Raw genomic sequence first — 21,509 nt, forward strand, 5'->3', positions numbered from 1 at the left:
GTTTATTATGTGTCAGATCCTGTACTAAATCATTACTATACATCTCTCAATCTTTTTCACATTCCGGTGAGATTGGTGTTGTCATTATACTCAACAAAGACCACATAGCTAGCACGTGGCAGCAAGTTGGAGCATAATCACAGTATCTAGAGCCATGTTGGTATGTAGTTCATCCCATGCGCATATGTACTTGACACTGTTCAAAGCACAGGAAGGACTGGAATAAACAGAGGTGAGCAAGTTGATCAAAATTCCTTCCCTCATGGAGTTTACATTTTATCATATTTTGGGTATAATTAACACTTGTTTCCCAAGTTATTTGATAAGGTTTGTCCTGTTTTTAATGAATATGATGGATAATTAAAAGTCTGCTGGAGGACACTGAACATGTTCTCTCCCTGTACCTCGTGCTTATACAGAACGGGCCCACACTTTCTATCTATTTTCATATTTTCTCAGTAATATATAAACTACATCAACATTTAATTCAAATCCCACACTTCAGGGATGAGATAGATTTACTTTTTGCATACAGAAAAATTCAGAAGAACACTACAATTATTTTTGGCCACAGGCAAAAATTAATTCTAGAAGTTTGCTGTGTTCGTTACTCCACCCCTGCACATCTAACTCAGTTTTCTTGAACGACTGTGTTACTTCATTTTCAAAAATTGTCATATAGAGAGTATCTTAAGTTTATTCACTTGAAGAGTTGAAACATCACTTCTTTCAGGAAGGTTTTATTGTTCCTAATGGTCAGGATTTAAGTGGAAATATATGGCACTCTGAAAGTGAAATTTCGGGTATTACACTGGAGTGAAAGACATTACAAGTCTGGAAGTCTTCAGTGCTATCTTTGACATGATATTGCATAAATAATTAATGACATGATCTGCACACACAACTTTAATAATCATGTGTGTATCTTCCTTTATCTCTTCCTACAAGTTCTGGTATGCTTTTCCCCATCAAGATGAACTTGTTACAATTTTCATATGCTTGTTGTGGTTGTCCTACAGTGTTCTTTTTTTGCAACTAATCATACTATTGTAAGACTGTAATAATAATAGTAACATGTGAATTTTAAATAACTTTCTAAGTTTGCTATGTATATATATGCATGTGTATCATATATATATGGCACTGGGTATATCTTAAGTGGCAAAAGTTGATTAAGTGGAGTAATATCTAATTGAGGACTTATTATACTCTGAATGTATAAGATGGCTGTCTATTAATAGTAAGTACTATTAATAGATAGGGATTTATTTGGTTTTTAATATTGGATCTTTTACATACAAATCACAATAACATAACCTTATTCTCAGTTTACCCAGCTGCAAAATTTGAATACAAATATATCTCTTAGGATTCCAGTATTTTTTAAATGATATACTTTATGTAAAACTCTTAGCACAGTTTCTGTCACATAGAAAGTAGTCTAGATTTGGTTAATATCAACATCATCTATGTCATCATCCAGTTGTCTTACATGTTAAAACATTGATAGAACTTTAGTTATTTGACAATAAAACAGATGCTTTATTGTTAGTCATCTTTATGTCACTTAAAGCCTTCATGATTTTTATATCTCTATAAAATTGCAAAATGACCATAAATGTTGAAAGAATAGACAGTTGTATGATCTACACAATCAGAAGACCCTTCAGCTAAAAAAAAAAAACATATCGCTCATACTAAGCTTGACATTTTTTCTTTCAGGTCATTTATTCACATATTCATCATTCTAGGATGTTAGTTAGCTCCATGATGAGGGAGTTACTGTGTTAAAATCACACTATAAACAGAGGAATATTTTTAGCTCATGTTCTAGTCACTCCCCCAACGCAGGTTATTTTGCAAATTGAGCCAGGATCTTCTGTCTCTGAGGTATGTTTCATACATCTTTCCTCTCTGCCAAAGAAGAGATTGGCAAGATTGTTGAGTTAAATCACAATCCAATCTTAGAGCCAGTCAGCATCATGTGGAAGCAGGGCACAAAGATCATCATTCTGGGACCTCCCTGGGGGTGCAGTGGTTAAGAATCCGCCTGCTAATGGAGGGGACACAGGTTTGAGCCCTAGTCTGGGAAGATCCTACATGTCACAGAGCAACTAAGCACGTGAGCCACAACTACTGAGCGTGCATGTCTAGAGCCCGTGCTCTGCAACAAGAGAAGCCACCACAATGAGAAGCCTGTGCACCACAATGAAGAGTAGCCCCTGCTTGCCAAAACTAGAGAAACCCTGCAAGCAACAATGAAGACCCAACATAGTCAAAAATAAATGAATTGAAAAAAATCATCATTCTAGTTTATATATTTTCTAATTAATTTCTGTATTTTTGATCCACAAATCTTACTTTGGCCCAATTTTAGAATCTGAATATGGAGACTTTAAAAAAACTTCTTATCAGATTAAGCTCTTACTTCTGACCCCGTTATATCATCAACTTCATCTTACTTTCTTCTAATAGTAAACTTTATTTCACAGGCTTACCATCATTAAGGAAATTACTGTTTTTAGTTTCTGCCTCTTAAAAGAATGTATCATTTTAGTGAGATCTCAAAAGCCAAACATAATAATTATTCAACTATTTTTGACCTGAATTAAGGCTCTGTTTTTAAAATTAATAGAATGACTTGACAACAGAAGGATCAAAATTGAGTGAGAAATAAGCTTTTGAAAGATAAAATTTATTCTATTCTTTAAATTCTAAGCACCTGACACATAGTATGTTCTTAAAATAATCTAAAGAATGGATGACAGAATGACTCAATAAAAGGATCAGGCATCTTGTAACTTGATAATGCATCTGTTTGTCACTATTCACATGAACTTGAACTTACTACTAAGTGAAAATTTCCTAAGCCTTAGTTTATATATCTGCAAATTGGAAAGATAGTACTTCACAAATAGCCAATTTGTGAAGATCAAATGAAATAATATAATGGAATTGCTTTAAAAATGTAAAAGTAACATACAATATACCTGGATAGTTATTTAAAAAAAATCACACACCACAAAGATGCTCACAGAACAGTTAATTAAGAGCCTTAAGAAAGTGTCCAGTGGGCCCCTACAGGTGTGGGGGGGACAGCCGGGTGCTGTGTTCATTGTGTGTGCACAATGTTTTTGGTTGTTTGACCTTCTTCCTACTCTCTGATCCTTCCTCTAGCCTCGAATCCTCACCACTCTCAGTATCTGTGGTTGTGTACTTTAAAGGAAAGATTTCTACAAGTGAGACTGCTGGATTAAAAGAATGCTTGTAGAAGCTAAAAGAACAAGGAAGATGTATGAATAGTGAAATAAAAGGATATCAAGCAATTCAGTGGAAAAAGAAGCAAGTTGCTGAGCAGTACAAAACAGTGTAAAATTATTTAGTTTAAATATGTATATTCTGTGCGTCACTGAGGATGAGGAGAGCTGAGGGGCTTAGCCAGGCTCCAGGTCATTTGTTCATCCTTTCACTCATTCATTCCTTGAGCTGGCTCAAGATTTGAGATGGGTACTCTCTGGATCCTAGAATCAGTCTGGAGATGGTGATGAGATTGCCAAGTGGAATTGCTGTAATCCTTGACTAGCAAGAAGTAGCTTAACTTGTTGAATCTCTGGCCTTTCTTCTGATCACTGTAGGGATTAAAAGGACAAGCCGTGTGGCTGACAGGGTCTTGTTGCTCTGGCCGGGTGTCAGGCTTGTGCCTCTGAGTTGGGAGAGCCGAGTTCAGGACATTGGTCTACCAGAGAACTCCTGGCTTCACAGAATATAAAATGAAGAAAGCTCTGCCAGAGATCTCCATTGCAACACTAAGACCCAACTCCACTCAAAGACCAGCAAGTTGCAGTGCTGAGCATCCTATGCCAAACAACTAGCAAGACAGGAACACAATCCCACCCATTAGCAGAGAGGCTGCATAAAATCATAATAAGGTCACAGACACCCAAAAACACACCACCAGATGCGGTCCTGCCCACCAGAAAGACAAGATCCAGCCTCTAGTAGGTCTGTGTCTTTAGAGAATGGACTAGAGGATATGGGGAGGGGGAAGGGTAAGCTGTGACAAAGAGAGAGTGGCATGGACATATATACACTACCAAATGTAAAATAGATACCTAGTGGGAAGCAGCCGCATGGCATAGGGAGATCAGCTCCATGCTTTGTGACCACCTAGATGAGTGGGATAGGGAGGGTGGGAAGGAGGGAGATGAAAGAGGGAAGAGATATGGGAACATATGTATATGTATAACTGATTCACTTTGTTATAAAGCAGAAACTACCACACCATTGTAAAGCAATTATACTCCAATAACTATGTTAAAAAAAAAAAAAAAAAGACCCAGCCTCATCCACCAGAACACAGGGACGAGTCCCCTCCACCAGGAAGCCTACACAACCCATTGAACCAACCTTAGCCACTGGGGGCAAACACAAAAAACAGTGGGAACTATGAATCTGCAGTCTTCAAAAAGGAGACACCAAACACAGGAAGTTAATCAAAATGAGAAGACAGAGAAACACACAGCAGATGAAGGAGCAAGGAGAAAACTCACCAGACCAAATCAAAGAATAGAAAATAGGCAGTCTACCTGAAAAAGAATTCAGAGTAATGAGAGTAAAGATGATCCAAAATATTGGAAATAGAACTCAAAAAATACAAGAAAAGTTTAATAAGGACCTAGGAGAACTAAAGAGCAAACAAACAATGATGAACAACACAATAAATGAAATTAAAAATACTCTAGAAGGAATCAATACCAGAATAACTGAAGCAGAAGAATGGATAACTGACCTGAAAGATAAAATAGTGGAAATAACTACCACAGAGCAGAATAAAGAAAAAAGAATGAAAAGAATTGAGGACAGTCTCAGAGACCTCTGGGACAACATTAAATAGACTAACTTTCAAATTATAGGTGGTCCCAGAAGAAGAAGAGAAAAAGAAAGGGACTGAGAAAATATTTGAAGAGATTATAGTTGGAAACTTCCTTAATATGGGAAAGGGAAGAGTCAATCAAGTCCAGGAAGGACAGAGGGTCCCATACAGGATAAATCCAAGGAGAAACATGCCAATATACATATGAATGAAACTATCAAAAGTCAAATACAAAGAAAAAATATTAAAAGCAGCAAGGGAAAAACAACAAATAATATACAAGGGAATCCCCATGAGGTTAACAACTGATCTTTTAGCAGAAACTCTGCAAGCCAGAAGGCAGTGGCAGGACATATTTACAGTGATGAAAAAGAAAAAAAAAAAAGAAAAACTGCAACCAAGATTACTCTACCCAGCAAGGATATCTTTCAGATTCAATGGAGAAAATAAAACCTGTAAAGACAAGCAAAAGCTAACAGAATTCAGCACCACAAAACCAACTTTACAGCAAATGCTAAAGGAACTTCTCTAGGCAAGAGACACAAGAGAAGAAAAAGACGTACAATAACAAATCCAAAACAATTAAGAAAATGGTAATCGGAACATACATATGGATGACTACCTTAAATGTAAATGGATTAAGTGTTCCCACCAAAAGACATAGACTGGCTGAATGGATACAAAAACAAGACCCGTACCTATGTGGTCTACAAGAGACCCAACATACAGACTGAAAGTGAGGGGTTGGAAAAAGGTATTGTATGCAAATGGAAATCAAAAGAAAGCTGGAGTAGAAATTCTCGTATCAGATAAAATAAACTTTAAAACAAAAACTATTAGAAGAGACAAAGAAGGACACTATGTAACGATCAAGGCATCAATCCAAGAAGAACAAATAACAATTGTAAATATTTATGCACCCAACATAGGAGCACCTCAATACATAAGGCAAATGGTAACAGCCATAAAATGGAAAATCAACAGTAACACGATTATAATAGGAGATTTTAATACCCCACTTTCACCAATGGACAGATCATCCAAAATGAAAATAAATAAGGAAACACAATATTTAAATGATACATTAAACAAGATGAACTTAATTGATATTTATAGAATATTCCATCCAAAAACAACAGAATACACATTTTTCTCAAGTGCTCATGGAACATTCTCCAAGATAGATCATATCTTGGGTCACAAATCAAGCCTTGGTAAATTTAAGAAAATTTAAATCATATCAAGTGTCTCTTCCAACCACAACGCTATCAGACTAGATATCAATTACAGGAAATAATCTGTAAGAAATACAAACACAGGGAGGCTAACCAACACACTGCTTCATAACCGAGAGTTCACTGAAGAAGTCAAAGAAGAAATTTAAAAACTACCTAGAAAAAAATGACAATGGAAACACAATGACCCAATACCTATGTTATGCTGCAAAAGCAGTTCTAAGAGGGAAGTTTATAGCAATAAAATCCTACCTCAAGAAACAAGAAACGTCTCAAATAAAAAACCTAACCTGACACCTAAAACAATTAGAGAAAGAAGAACAGAAAAACTGCAAAGTTAGCAGAAGGAAACAAATCATAAAGACCAGATCAGTAATAAATTTAAAAGAAATTAAGGAAACAATAACAAAGATCAATAAAACCAAAATCTGGTTGTTTGAGAAGATAAACAAAATTGATAAACCATTAGCCAGACTCATCAAGGAAAAAAGGGAGTGGACTCAAAACAACAGAATTAGAAATGAAAAAGAGGAAGTAACAACTGACACTGCAGAAATACAAAAGATCATGAGAGATTACTACAAGGAACTATATGACAATAAAATGGAAAACCTGGAAGAAATGGACAAATTCTTAGAAAAGCACAACTTTCCGAGACTGAATCAGGAAGAAATAGAAAATATAAACAGACCAAACATAAGCACTGAAATTGAGACTGTGATTAAAAATATTCCAACAGGGCTTCCCTGGTGGCACAGTGGTTGAGAGTCCACCTGCCAATGTGGGGGACACGGGTTCGTGCCCCATTCTGGGAAGATCCCACATGCCATGGAGCGGCTAGGCCTGTGAGCCAAGGCCACTGAGCCTGCGCATCCGGAGCCTGTGCTCTGCAACGGGAGAGGCCACAACAGTAAGAGGCCCGCGTACCATAAAAAAAAAAAAAAAAAAAAAAAATTCTAACAACAAAAGCCCAGGACCAGATGGCTTCATAGGCAAATTCCATCAAACATTTAGAGAAGGGCTAACACCTGTCTTCTCAAACTCTTCAAAAATATAGCAGAGGGAGAAACAGTGCCAAACTAATTCTACAAGGCCACCATCACCTTGATACCAAAACCAGACAAAGATGTCACCAGGAAAGAAAGCTACAGGTCAATATCACTGATGAACATAAATGCAAAAATTCTCAACAAAATTCTAGCAAACAAAATCCAACAGCACATTAAAAGGATCATACACCATTTTCAAGTGGAGTTAATCCCTGGAATGCAAGGATTCTTTAATATAGGCAAATCAATCAATGTTATAAACCATATTATATATATATATATATTATATAAACCACAAATTGATGGAGAAAAAATATATGATCATCTCAATAGATGCAGAAAAAGCTTTTGACAAAATTCGACACCGATTTATGATAAGAACCCTCCAGAAAGTAGGCATGGAACTTACTGCAGCATAATAAAGGCCATATATGAAAAACCCATAGCCAACATCATTCTCGATGGTGAAAACCTGAAAACATTTCCACAAGAATCAGGAACAAGAAGTTTGTCCACTCTCACCACTATTATTCAACAGAGTTTTGGAAGTTTTAACCATAGCAATCAAAGAAGAAAAAGAAATAAAAGGAATCGAAATCAGAAAAGAAGAAATAAAGCTGTCACTGTTTTCAGATGACATGATAATAAACATAGAGAATCCTAAACATACTACTATAAAACTACTAGAGCTAATCAATGAATTTGGTAAAGTAGCAGGATACAAAATTAATGCACAGAAATCTCTTGCATTCGTATACACTAATGATGAAAAATCTGAATGAGAAATTAAGGAAACACTTCCATTTACCATTGCAACAAAAATAATAAAATACCTAGGAATAAACCTATATAAGGAGACAAAAGACCTGTATGCAGAAAACTATAAGACACTGTTGAAAAAAATTAAAGATGATACAAACAGGTGGAGAGATATACCGTGTTCTTAGATTGGAAGAATCAACAAAAAAAATAAACAACCCCATTCAAAAATGGGCAGAAGGCCTAAATAGACATTTCTCCAAAGATATACAGATTGCCAACAAACACATGAAAGGATGCTCAACATCACTAATCATCAGAGAAATGGAAATCAAAACTACAGTGAGGTATCACCTCACACAAGTCAGGATGGCCATCATCAAAAAATCTACAAACAATAAATACTGGAGAAGGTGTGGAGAAAAGGGAACCCTCTTGCACTGTTGGTGGGAATGTAAATTGATACAGCCACTATGGTGAACAGTTTGGAGCTTCCTCAAAATTTAAAAATAGAACTACCATATGACCCAGCAATTCCACTACTAGGCATATACCCTGAGAAAATCATAATTCAAAAAGGGTCATGTACCACAATATTCATTGCAGCTCTATTTACAATATCCAGGACATGGAAGCAATATAAATGTCCATCAACAGATGAATGGATAAAGAAGTTATGGCACATATATACAATGGAATATTAGTCAGCCATAAGAAGAAATGAAATTGAGTTCTTTGTAGTGAGGTGGATAGACCTAGAAATTGTCATACAGAGTGAAGTAAGTCAGAAAGAGAAAAAACATATACCGTGTGCTAACACATAGATATGGAATCTAAAATGAAAAGAAAAAAAAATGATCTGAAGAAACAAGGGGCAGGACAGGAATAAAGACGCAGATGTAGAGAACGAACTTGAGGACACAAGGAGTGTGAAGTATTAGCTGGGCCGAAATGAGAGAGTGGCATGGACATATATACACTATCAAATGCAAAATAGATAGCTAGTGGGACACAGACACATGGCACAAGGAGATCAGCTCGGTGCTTTGTGCCCACCTAGAGAGGTGGGATACGGAGTGTGGGTGGGAGACACAAGAGGGAGGAGATTTGGGGACATATGTATATGTATAACTGATTCACTTTGTTATAAAGCAGAAACTAACACACCATTGTAAAGCAATCATACTCCAATAAAGATGTTAAAAGAAAAAGAAAAAAAAGTGTCTATTGTGATGCAGACCAAGTGGAGGAAAACAATAGCAGGGCAGGAAGAACAAGAGGTTAGTTACTCCTGGACATTTATTCTTCTCTCCTTTATAGAACCAAATCCTTAATCTATTAATACTATTAAGATAATTTTTTAAAATCCCAGATCAGGAGAAAATATTTGCAAATCACACATCTGGTACAAAAGTTGTATGTAGAATATATAAAATGACTCTTAAAACTCAATAATAGCTAAACAAACAACTCAATTAAAAATGGGTGAAATATCTGAACAGAAAAAAAAATACATACATAAAGCAAGTAAGAATAATTTTGCACTTTAAAAAATATTCAACATCATTTATTATTTGAGAAAGCAAATTAAAACATAAAGCAAATCAAAAATTATTGTTAAGATTTTAGAAATAGGCCAAAGATCTTAACAGACACATCACCAAACAATATATACAAATGTCTAAAAAGTATATGAAAAGATGCTCCACATCATATATCTTCAGGGACATGCAAATTCAAACACCAATGAAATTCCACTACACACCTATTACAATGGCCAAAATCCAGAACACTGACATCACAGACGCTGAGGAAGATGTGGAGCAATAGGGACTCTCATACATTGCCAGTGGGAATGCAAAATGATATCGCCACTTCAGAAGACAGTTGACAGTTTCTTAGAGAACTAAATATACTCTTACCATACAATCCAACAACTGTGCTGCTTGCTATTTACTTAAAGTAGTTGAAGACATGTCCACACAAAAATCTGCAACTGGATAATTATAGCAGCTTTATCATAATTGTCAAAAACTGGAAGCATCTAAGATGTCCTTCAGTAAGTGAACAAATAAATATTCTGGTGCATGCAGACAATAGAATATTATTCAGCGTTTAAAAGAAAAGAGCTCTCAAGCTTTGAATAGACATGGAGGAAACCTACATTAATATCACTAAGTGAAAGAAACCAAAATTAAAAGTTTGCATACTATACTGTACCAATTATATGACATTCTGGAATATGCAAATCTATGGAGACAGCAAAAAGATCAGTGGTTGCCAGGGGTCGGGGTGTGAGGGAGGGATAAATTGGTGGAGTCCACAGGATTTTTAGAGCAGTGAAATTGCTCTGTGTGATAATATTATCGTGGATACATGTCATTATACATTTGCCCAAGGTGGGATTGGGAGGGTGGGAGGAAGGGAGATGCAAGAGGGAAGAGATATGGAGATATATGTATATGTATAACTGATTCACCTTGTTATAAAGCAGAAACTACCACACCATTGTAAAGCAATTATACTCTAATAATGATGCTATAAAGTATTCTTAAAAAATGATTGTCAATATCAAGCTGTGGTGAGGCTGTAGAGCAAGTCTAACTCTCACATCCTATTGACTGGAATACATTTTGTAGCCACATTAGAAATCAGTTTATCAGCTTCTTATAAAGTTAAACTTGCATTTATCATGCAACTCAGAAATCCCACTCTTAGGTATTCATCCAAGTTAATTGAAAAATTACGTACTTTTAAGTTTTCAGAAACTTTATTTATAATCACCCAAAACTGGAAACAACTCAAATGACCTTCAACAGGTAAATGCATAAATGTTTTCTATACATTCATGCAATGGGATACTACTCAGTTATAAAAAATAAAACGTACTCGTGAGTCAGACAAGATGCATGAATCTTAAGTGCATTTTGCTATAGAAGTTCGATGAAAAAAGTCACATATTATATACTTTTATTTCAAAAATTATGCTGAATTTTGTAAAAAAAATAAACTATAAGAAGTGTATCAGTGGTTGCCAGCATTTAGAGTAGGAGAATTGATTGCTTACAAAGGACAGCAGAGTATATTTTGTGGGTAAAGGAGTTGATCTCTATAGCACTGTGATGATGTATACATGAGTGTGTGCATTTGTCCAAACCCCTAGAACTGTACTCCACAAATGATAAATGTTATAGTATGAAAATCAAAAGAAAAAAGATGTTCAACAAAGATGTGGGAAGAACACAAGATGAAGATTGTGACAAATAACTCTAATAATATTACAAATTAGTAACATAACTGTACTGAAAGAAGTATTCAAGAATGGAGCTGATTTAATAAACTTTGGGAAAGTTTTTTCAAAATCTTTTCAAAAATTAAACCAAAATAAAAAGTAAAATAATGAAAATATGTTCCTGCACTATTTATAATTTATAAAGATACAAAGTGTGTGTGTGTGTGTATATATATATATATATACACATACATCTTTTGCTATACATTTATATATAAATAATATGTTTTCTTGTTTTGAGTCATAGGTGTTTTAGAAGTGTGTTGCTTACTTTCTAAGCAGTAAATCAATGCCTAGTTATCTTTTTGTTGCAGATTTCTAGAATTGTATTAAGATATAAAATAATGAATATGCTCAATTTTTTGAAAATATATTGTTTTGCTTTACAAAACAATATACATTATATTTCTGTGAATACTCCATGTTCTCTTTAAGTAAAGACACATTCTGTGATTATTTGGTACAATGTCTATGTATATCATTTAGGTCAAGCTTGTTATTTGTATTGTTCAAATCCTCTATATAACTTTACTGATTTTGTTTCTCTTTTCTAATGGCTATTGAAAGAAATATCTTTAAAAAGTACATTAAAATAATGAGTTTTTTTGTTTAATTTCTGTCTTTTGTACATTTTAATTTACTTTTGTTTCATATACTCTTGTTTTTGAGGACATGGAGAGTTAAGACTGTGATATATTCCTAACGGACCAACTCTTTAATCATTATAAATTGTCTTCTAAACAGTGTTTTGATGACATGTCACAAATATTTTATCTTGTGTTTTCATTTTAAATCAGATCTAAATACTCCCCATTCTTCTTCTTTTTTTTTTCCTTTTACCCATGAGTTATCTAGAAGTATATTATTTACTTTCCAAATATTTATAAACTTTCTAGAAATATTTTTAAAATATATTTATTTTTATTGGCTCAGTATATGGCCTATCTTGGAAAATGTCTGCATGTAGTTAAAAAGGATATGTGTATTCTGATGTTGTTGTTTGGCATATTAAATGTCAATTAAGACTATTTGGTTAATATTGTTGTCCTTATTTCTATATCTTTACAGATTTTTCTATTTGTTCTATAAATTATTGAGAGAGGGATATGAAAGTATGTAAGTGTAATTGTATCTATTTTCTTTTAACTTTGTCTTTAATTTTGTTTAAATTTTGAAATGCTCTTATTAGATGCATAAGCCTTTATGATTGTTGTGTCCTCCTGATGTAAGACCTCTCTGCTATTATGAAATGACCTGCTTTACCTCTGGTAATATTTTATGTCTGATATGTATAAAGAAGCACTCTGGTTTTATTTTGAATAATGTTAGCTTGTCATGTTTTCCTCATCCTTTACTTTTATTTTATTTTAATGTGGTAATGTCATATTTAAAATGTACATTCTAGTAGGCAACATATAGTTGGATTTGCACTTGGTAATGCCTTTAAATTATTTATAATTAATATGATTATTAATATCAGGTTTTTTTTATTTTGTTATTGGCTATTTATCCCAAAAACAATTTGCTCCCTTTTTCCTATTTTCCTTCCTTTTGTGAATTAGATTTTTAAAATTTTTCTATTCTATTATATTTGTCAGCTTATTACATATACCATTTTTATTTGACTGTTCCTTTAAGATTTATAGTGGGCATTTTTAACTTATCACAGTCTACCTTGTAGTGATCTTACACCAATTGTCATAAAGTATAAGAACTTCACAATATATACTTCTACTTCTTACACTCCAATCTTTATGTTGTTATACATTTTATTTTACATACTTATAAAACCTATAATACATTATTAATTTTTAGCATTGGATTATCTTTTCAAGAGATTAAATGATAAGAAATAATTGCTGTATGATAATCCATACAGTTACCTGTTTTTGGTGTCTCACATTCCTTCATATAGACTAATTTCTCTATCTGGTAGAATTTCCTTCTTCTTGAAGGGTTTCCTTTAACTTTTTTTTTTTTTGACATTAAAAATGGACTTTATTTTTTAGAGCAGTTTTAAGTTCATAGAGAAATTGAGCAAACAGTACAGAGAGTTCTTACTTATGTCCTACTCCCAGGCACACATAAACAGCCTCCCCTGCTATCAACATCCTGCAACAGAATGGTACATTTGTTACAATTGATGAATCTACTTTAATGCATCATTATCACCCAAAGATCATAGTGTACCTTAGGGCTCACTCTGTTTTTAAAAAAATTTATTGGGGTATAATTCATTTACAATGTTGTATTAGTTTCAGGTGTACAGCAAAGTTAATCTGTTATACCAATATATATACCCACTCTTTTCCAGATTCTTTTCCCATATAAGCCAAGGGTTCACTCTTGATGTACACTCTATGGAATTTGACAAATGTGTAATGACACATATCCATCATTACAGTACCATACAGAGTATTTTCACCACTCTAAAAATCTCTGTGCTCTGACTATTCATTCCTTTCTACCTCCTAACCCCTGGCAACCATTTATCTTTTTTATTGTGTCCATGGTTTGGACTTTTACAGAATGTCTTATTGTTGGAATCTTATAGTATAGGGCCTTTGCAGATTAGCTTCTTTTCCTTAGTAATATACGTATAAGGTTCCTCCATGTCTTTCATGTTCATTGCAATTAACTTTTTTTTTAAATAAATTTATTTATTTATTTTATTTTTGGCTGTGTTGGGTCTTTGTTGCTGTACATGGGTTTTCTCTAGTTGTGGTGAGCGGGGGCTACTCTTAGTTGCGGTGCGTGGGCTTCTCATTGCAGTGGCTTCTCTTGTTGCAGAACACAGGCTCTAGGCCAATGGGCTTCAGTAGTTGTGGCACATGGGCTCAGTAGTTGTGATGCACAGGCTTAGTTGCTCCACGGCATGTGCATGTGGGCTCTTCCTGGAACAGGAATAGGACCTGTGTCCTCTGCATTGGCAGGCAGATTCTTAACCACTGTGCCACCAGGGAAGCCCTGCAATTAACTTTGGTACATTAATCTTGTACCTTGCTGTAATTGTTTATTTTTCAAGGACTTTTTTTGGTTGATTCTTTTAGATGTTATATATAGATGATCAAGGTGTCTGTGAACAAGACAGTTTTATTTCTTCCTTCTCAATCTGTATACCTTTTATTTCCTTTTCTTATTGTATAATTAACTAGGACTTCCAGTACAATGTTGAAAAGGACTGATAAGAGGGGACACCCTTGCCTTGTTCTTGATCTTAGTGGGAATGCTTTGAGTTTCTCACCATTAAGCATGATGTTAGCTATAGATTTTTGGTAGATGTTCTTTATCAGGTTTAGAAAATTCCCTATATTCCTAGTTTGTGGGGAGTTTTTGTAATGAATGGTTGTTCATCTTCCTTTAACATTTATGGTAATGAGTGTCTGCTATTGATAAATTATTTCAGTTTTCATTTATTTGAAAGTCTTCATTTGCATTTATTAAAAAAATACTAGATATAAAATTGTAGAATGGTAGTTATTTTGTTTTAGTCCTTTCACCACCTTAAATATGTCATTCTATTGTCTTTTGGTTCTCATTGTATTTGAGCTATCCTCTAATATATTATACTTTGTTTCTTTGTATATATTGGAGCTTTTTTCCTTCTAGATTCTTTTAAAAATTTATCTTTGTTACTTATTTTGAGAAGTGTGATTATAATGTACCTTGGTGTATTTTTTTTTATACATTTATTTATTTATTTTGGGCTGTGTTGTGTCTTCATTGATGCACATGGGCTTTCTCTAGTTGTGGGGATTGGGAGCTACTCTCTGTTGCAGTGCACAAGTTCCCCATTGCTGTGTCTTCTCTTGTTGTGGAGCATGGTCTCTAAGCATGTGGGCTTCAGTAGTTGTGGCAAATGGGCTCAATAGTTGTATCTTGCAGGTTCTAGAATGCAGGCTCAGTAGTTGTGGTGCACAGGCTTTGTTGCTCTGTGGCATATGGGATCTTCCCGTACGAGGGATTAAACCCATGTCCCCTGCATTGGCAGGCAGATTCTTTACCACAGTACCACGAGGGAAGTCCTACCTTGGTGTATTTTTTTAATGTAATTTTGTGCTTGTATTCATTAAGTTTCTTAAAATGCAGGTTTGTAAGTTTTATTACAGCTGGATAAATTTTGGCCATATTTATTCAAGTATGTTTCTCTTCCCTCCCACTTTCCTCTTCTCTGTGGACTCCAATTACACCTGAAGTTCTTTCACAGCTCACTTTTACTGTTTATTTTGTTTATTCTTTTTTTCTCTACTTTTACTTTTGATAGAACCTATGGCAATGTCTTCAAGTTCACTTATTCTTTTATCTACAGTATCTAATCTGTCACTAATCTCTTCTAATATATTTTTCATCTCAGTCATCATAGTTTTTATCTCTAGCAGTTTGATTTGCATCTTTAAAAATATCTTACCTATCTGTACTTAACTTTTAAACTTATGTAATACAAATATATTAGCTGTTTTGATATTTTTGTTAATTTTAGTTCTGGTCAATATTGATTGATTGATTTTTGTTTTCACCACAGGTTATAATTTTCTGCTTTCTTTGTAGGCTTGATAATTTTTGATTGGATGCCAGCTACTGTTAATTTTACATTTTTGGTTGGTGGATATTTTTGAATTCTTATACTTTTGAACTTTCTTTTAGCACATAGTTAAGTTACTTGTAGATAGTTCAATTATTTCAGGCCATACTTTTAAAATGTTAGGTGAGACCAGAGATGAGTTTAATTCATGGCTAATTACTTCCCACTACTGAGGCAAAACCATTCTTATTACCCTAGCATCACAAGAATTACTCCAATGTCACATGAATTACGAAGTTTTTCAGTCAGGTTGGTAAAGACTGGCACTATATCCAGCTCTGTTGTTAGTGTCACTTACTGGTCCCCTAGTTCTCTTTGGTAGCTCTTTCCCTGGACTCAGATAATTACCTCACATGCATAAACTCATCTGTGTCATGCTGAATACTCACATCTGCAGATGTTGAAATTCTCTCACTGTACAGTCTCAACTCTTAGGTACTCTGTCCTGTAAACTCTAGCTGTTTTGGTCTTCTTGGACTCTCACTCAGAATGTCTGTCCAGGTTTGCCTGGACTCCACCTCCTTGTGCTGCAGCCTAGAAATTCTCTCAAGGCAGTAATCTGGGATAATCACAGGGCTTACTTTGTTTTTCTTTTCTTCTCTCTGGAATCATTGTTATCTATTTCTTGATATCTAGTATCTTAAATACTATCTTTATATTTTCTAAATTTTATGTTTTATTTTTTCTTAGGAGGGGTGAGGAGGGATTCAAGTGAGAGTAATCTAGTTGCTGTTTCTCCATCTGGGCCAGAAGCAGATGTACAGATAACTGGGATATTTTAATAGTTTCTCACTAACATTATTTCTGCTAGAACATCAATATAATATTTAACTTATCTGAGGGCACTTCTAAAGTCACCTTTTGCAAAACTGGCTTTTGTTTTCATATCCTTAGAATGCATGTCTTTTCACTTAGAGTTTCTTACACACATCTCCATTCTCACCCCTTTAAGTCCTATAATTGTTAAAGGCATACCTGAAACTGTCCCGGGATACTTGGATATATACTGGTTTGTATTGGAATCCTATAACTTTATACAATTAAATTTAATTTCATGATCTTAAAGTTTCTTTAATTTTGAGATTGTGTTGTACTTCTTTTCTACCATCTATAGCACCGAGATAATTTATAGGTACATAGTATATACTCTGTAAATAAACAGATAGTTTTATTACCAATGAAAAACATAGACTGAGATTTAATATAGACCAAATGACATTAAATGATATCTGACCTTGCTTCAATTTTAAATTCTGTGAAATTGCAAGGTTTACCATGCTGATAAAATATATAAAGTACTTAAAAAATTACAACCTTAAATAATAGTTGAGAATTATGTAAATGAAAAATACCTCCTGGGGATTTCACATAAGGAAAGGAGGCCTTATACCATGTGACAGGCATACTTTATGATCTTGTCTTTCTCAGAGGAGAACATGAATCTAATTCTGAGCTTCTCAAGAGAAAAAAATATATATTGGCATTTAATTAACACCATAAGGCAGACAAACATAGCTCAATTGATCTTTATCTCTGATGTTTGCCTTGGATGCTTGCAGGAATAGAAAGTTTTCACCAATTTTATGCTTTTTGTAGTACCCCTTTAAAGTACCTTCAGGCATCATGCACATACACTACATGCATAATACGGCTTTATTTATGGGGACACTTGCTGGGGCTTGTAAGAAGCTGTTTTTATATCATTATTCAAATATCAAAATGATTATACTGTGTTACTTATGTTAGCACCTCTGGGAGAATACACTTTTCTTCTATGAAAAATAAAGTTTAAGTCATCCATATGAAAAATACTATAGTAATTCTTTCAAAAACCTTGATATAATTGTATAGAATTTTCAGAAGCTAATTGAACTGATTCCGTAGGTAATTATTGACCTTATGACTTAATGTACTTTTTACTTTGGTACCATAGAAATAGAATCCTAAAGTTAGAATCTTCGATACAAAATAAGAAAAATAGTAATTTCTAATTTGACAAGTATTCTAGGAAATAATTTTGATCACTTTCTATGTCTCAGGCTAAAATAAAATATAATAAAAGTCCTAGGGATAAAGCATCAAACATAACTTGAGGTCATTTTATTGGCAGTAATGGGAGACAAGCAGTAAGCAGATAAATAAATAAATGAACCACAAAAAATATCAGACAGTGATAAACAGAGGATTTTTTAAAAGGTGAAATTATATTGAATGCCAGATAGATGGGTCTAATTTTGATTGTGTTATCACAGTACGTATTTCTGATGAGTGTTATTGAAATTAAAATCTAATGATCAGAAGTGAAGTATAAAATGATAAGTGAGAATAATTCTTTAGGCAAATATATTAATTCACTCAAAGACTCTAAGGTGACTTATTAGTCAGGAGATGATCACTTTACCATTATTTAACATGTAAAAAATTACTTCTCCAGGTGCTTATTTAACCGGGATTGACATGTTTTCTGTTTCATTGAGCCTGTCATGATCTCAAGCTTAGGCTTCACCTGACTGAGATTCCATGATATTTTGGCTCTACCATGTACAACACAAGGCTTTTATGGATAGTAAGTTCAGGAAAAAAGATTCTACAGAATCACATATAGGCTTTTTACTGTCCTAGCTTAGAAGTGACATGTCACGCCTGCTTACATTTCATTGGCCAGATCTTACCAAACATCCCACTCAATTGTCGAGGGAGCTTAGGAGTGAAACTTCATCTGCCTAGTCAGAGAAGAACTAGATATTTGTGAAACAGTATAATATCTCTCCTAGATAATAAACAGCTTGAAAAATGTACAGAACACAATAAAATGGAGAGTGCTAAAATGTAGAGATGAGGAGAAAGTCCTATGCAGTGAGGTTAGAGATAGCAGTCAGAATCTTTTAAGCCAAAAGTTAGTTATTTGGATTATCTTAAGTGCAATGGGAATCTACTGTATGATTTAAAATGGTCTTATAATCTAAGTCGCATCATTAGAAGATCACTGTGGCTGGTAAAAGGAATATGGATATTGGGCGCAATAAAGAGGGGGACCGGTAGGAGGCCATTGACATCTTATAAGAATTGGTTCGACATGAAAGTTAACAGTAAAGCTTTAGAAATGTGGAATCATTTATAACATGTTTTGTAGTTCAAATTGATTTCCTGATGGATTGGTTGTGGAGGGAAGGATAATGTTTAGATTTTTGCCTTCAGCAATGACATGGTGACTATTGGTACCTGAGATGGGGAAGACATATAGGGAACATGTTTATAGTATAAATTCAGAGCTGTTTTTTTAATATATATGATAGGTATATTAGAGATCATTAACAATACATCGAATAGATTCTATTACTGGTAATTAAGGAAGTCACTGAGGATGGAGATACAGATTTTGGAGGCCTCAGCATATAGATGGTATTTTTCCGCCATAGATAGGAATTTACCTAGGGAGACCTGATGGGTGTTATACAATAGGTTTACTGTTGATATGGAACTAGAAAGAGAGTGTCTGGATTTTTAATCTTAACATTTCTTTCATTGTTAAATGCATTTTTCTGGAACAAACTGCCCACATTTCCTTTTTTTTTAATATCTTTATTGGAGTATAATTGCTTTACAATGGTGTGTTAGTTTCTGTTGAACAACAAAGTGAATCAGTTATATGTATACATATGTCCCCATATCCCCCCCCCTCTTGAGCTTCCCTCCCACCTTCCCTAACCCACCCCTCTAGGTTGTCACAAAGCATCGAGCTGATCTCCTGTTTTCATGGTGACAAACAGCATGGTAAGGTTTCCAGGGAATTTGTCTAAAAAATGGCCTGCCTTACTCTCTAATCAATAAGAAACTGTTTTTTAAGACAGCTGCTATTTTCTGGTGCAAAATGCATCTCAACTTTTCCTGGCTGAGTGGTTCTGGAGGCTGCTTCATGATTACATTTTATGTTACTTATTGAAGGGCCCACAATTACTATGCCATCTTTCACAGCAAAAGATCATTCTGTTGACCCTCCACTGACAAAGCATGTGAACTAGATGATGGGTTTTATCTAAGTGTCCACATTATCTTGCCTAGTTTCTTAGGGAAATAACCAAATGCATAAGATAGGAAGCCTTTGTAATCTCTACATATCCAAATCCTATTTAACAGGGACAAACTCATGTCTGAAGTTCAGTAAAACCTCTCTATGATGATCTCTATGTGTCTCATTTTAATGTGAAATTATGTAAATTTCAAATTATTAATCTGATGTTTTGCATATATATAATCCATCTTCTCTAGTAAATTATTAGAATGTGTAACTTCTATTTTAGGTTTCTCTTCAAATTTCCTAGTCTATCTTAGAGCACATAAGAGGTATTCAAGAGGGGTAGAGGGGAAGATGGCAGAAGTGTAAGACACAGAGATCACCCTCCTCCCCACAGATACACCAGAAATACATCTACATGTGGAACAACTCCTACAGAACACCTACTGAATGCTGGCAGAAGTCCTCGGACCTCCCAAAAGGCAAGAAAGTCCCCACATACCTGGGTAGGGCAAAAGATAAAAAGAATAAACAGAGACAAATGGATAGGGACGGGACCTGCACCAGTGGGAGGGAGCTGTGAAGGACGGAAGGTTTCCACACACTAGGAAGCCCCTTCGCGGGTGGACACTGCAGGTGGCGGAGGGGAAAAGCTTTGGAGCCATGAAAGAGAGCACAGCAACACGGATGCGGAGGACAAAGCGAAGACATTCTCGCACAGAGGATCGGTGCCTACTGGCACTTACCAGCCCGAGAGGCTTGTCTGCTCACCTGCGGGGGCGGGCAGGGCTGGGAGCTGAGGCTTGGGCTTTGGTCGGAGCGCAGGGAGAGGACTGGGGTTGGTGGCGTGAACACAGCCTGCAAGGGTTAGTGCACCACAGCTAACCGGGAGGGAGTCTGGGGAAAAGTCTGGACCTGCCAAAGAGGCAAGAGACCTTTTCTTCCCTCTTTGTTTCCTGGTGCGCGAGGAGAGGGGGTTAAGAGCGTGGCTTAAAAGAGATCCAGAGACGGGCGCAAGCCGCGGCTTTAAGTGCAGACCCGAGACGGGCATGAGACGCTAAGACTGCTGCTGCTGCCACCAAGAAGCCTGTGTGCGAGCACAGGTCAATATCCACACCCCCTTTCTGGGGAGCCTGTGCAGCCCGCCACTGCCAGGGTCCCGGGATCCAGGGACAACTTCCCTGGGAGAACGCACGGTGCGCCTCAGGCTGGTGCAACGTCACACTGGCCTCTGCCGCCACAGGCCCGCCCCGCACTCCACGCCCCTCCCTCCCCCCAGGCCTGAGTGAGCCAGAGGCCCTGAATCAGCTGCTCCTTTAACCCCGTCCTGTCTGAGCAAAGAACAGATGCCCTCTGGAGACCTACACGCAGAGGCGGGGCCAAATCCAAAGCTGAGCCCCGGGAGCTGTGAGAGCAAAGAAGAGAAAGGGAAATCTCTCCCAGCAGCCTCAGAAACAGCGGATTAAAGCTCCACAATCAACTTGATGTACCCTGCATCTGTGGAATACATGAATCGACAACGAGTCATCCCAAACTAAGGAGGTGGACTTTGAGGCAAGATTTATGATTTTTTCCCCTTTTCCTCTTTTTGTGATTGTGTATGTTTCTGTGTGAGATTTTGTCTGTATAGCTTTGCTTCCACCATTTGTCCTAGGGTTCTATCCATCCAAATTTTGTGTGTGTGTGTGCTTTTTTGTTGTTTAT

Source organism: Aethalodelphis obliquidens, unplaced genomic scaffold, assembly GCF_003676395.1.
Source record: "Aethalodelphis obliquidens isolate GAN/ISIS:26980383/991018 unplaced genomic scaffold, ASM367639v1 scaffold32, whole genome shotgun sequence".
Taxonomy (NCBI): domain Eukaryota; kingdom Metazoa; phylum Chordata; class Mammalia; order Artiodactyla; family Delphinidae; genus Aethalodelphis; species Aethalodelphis obliquidens.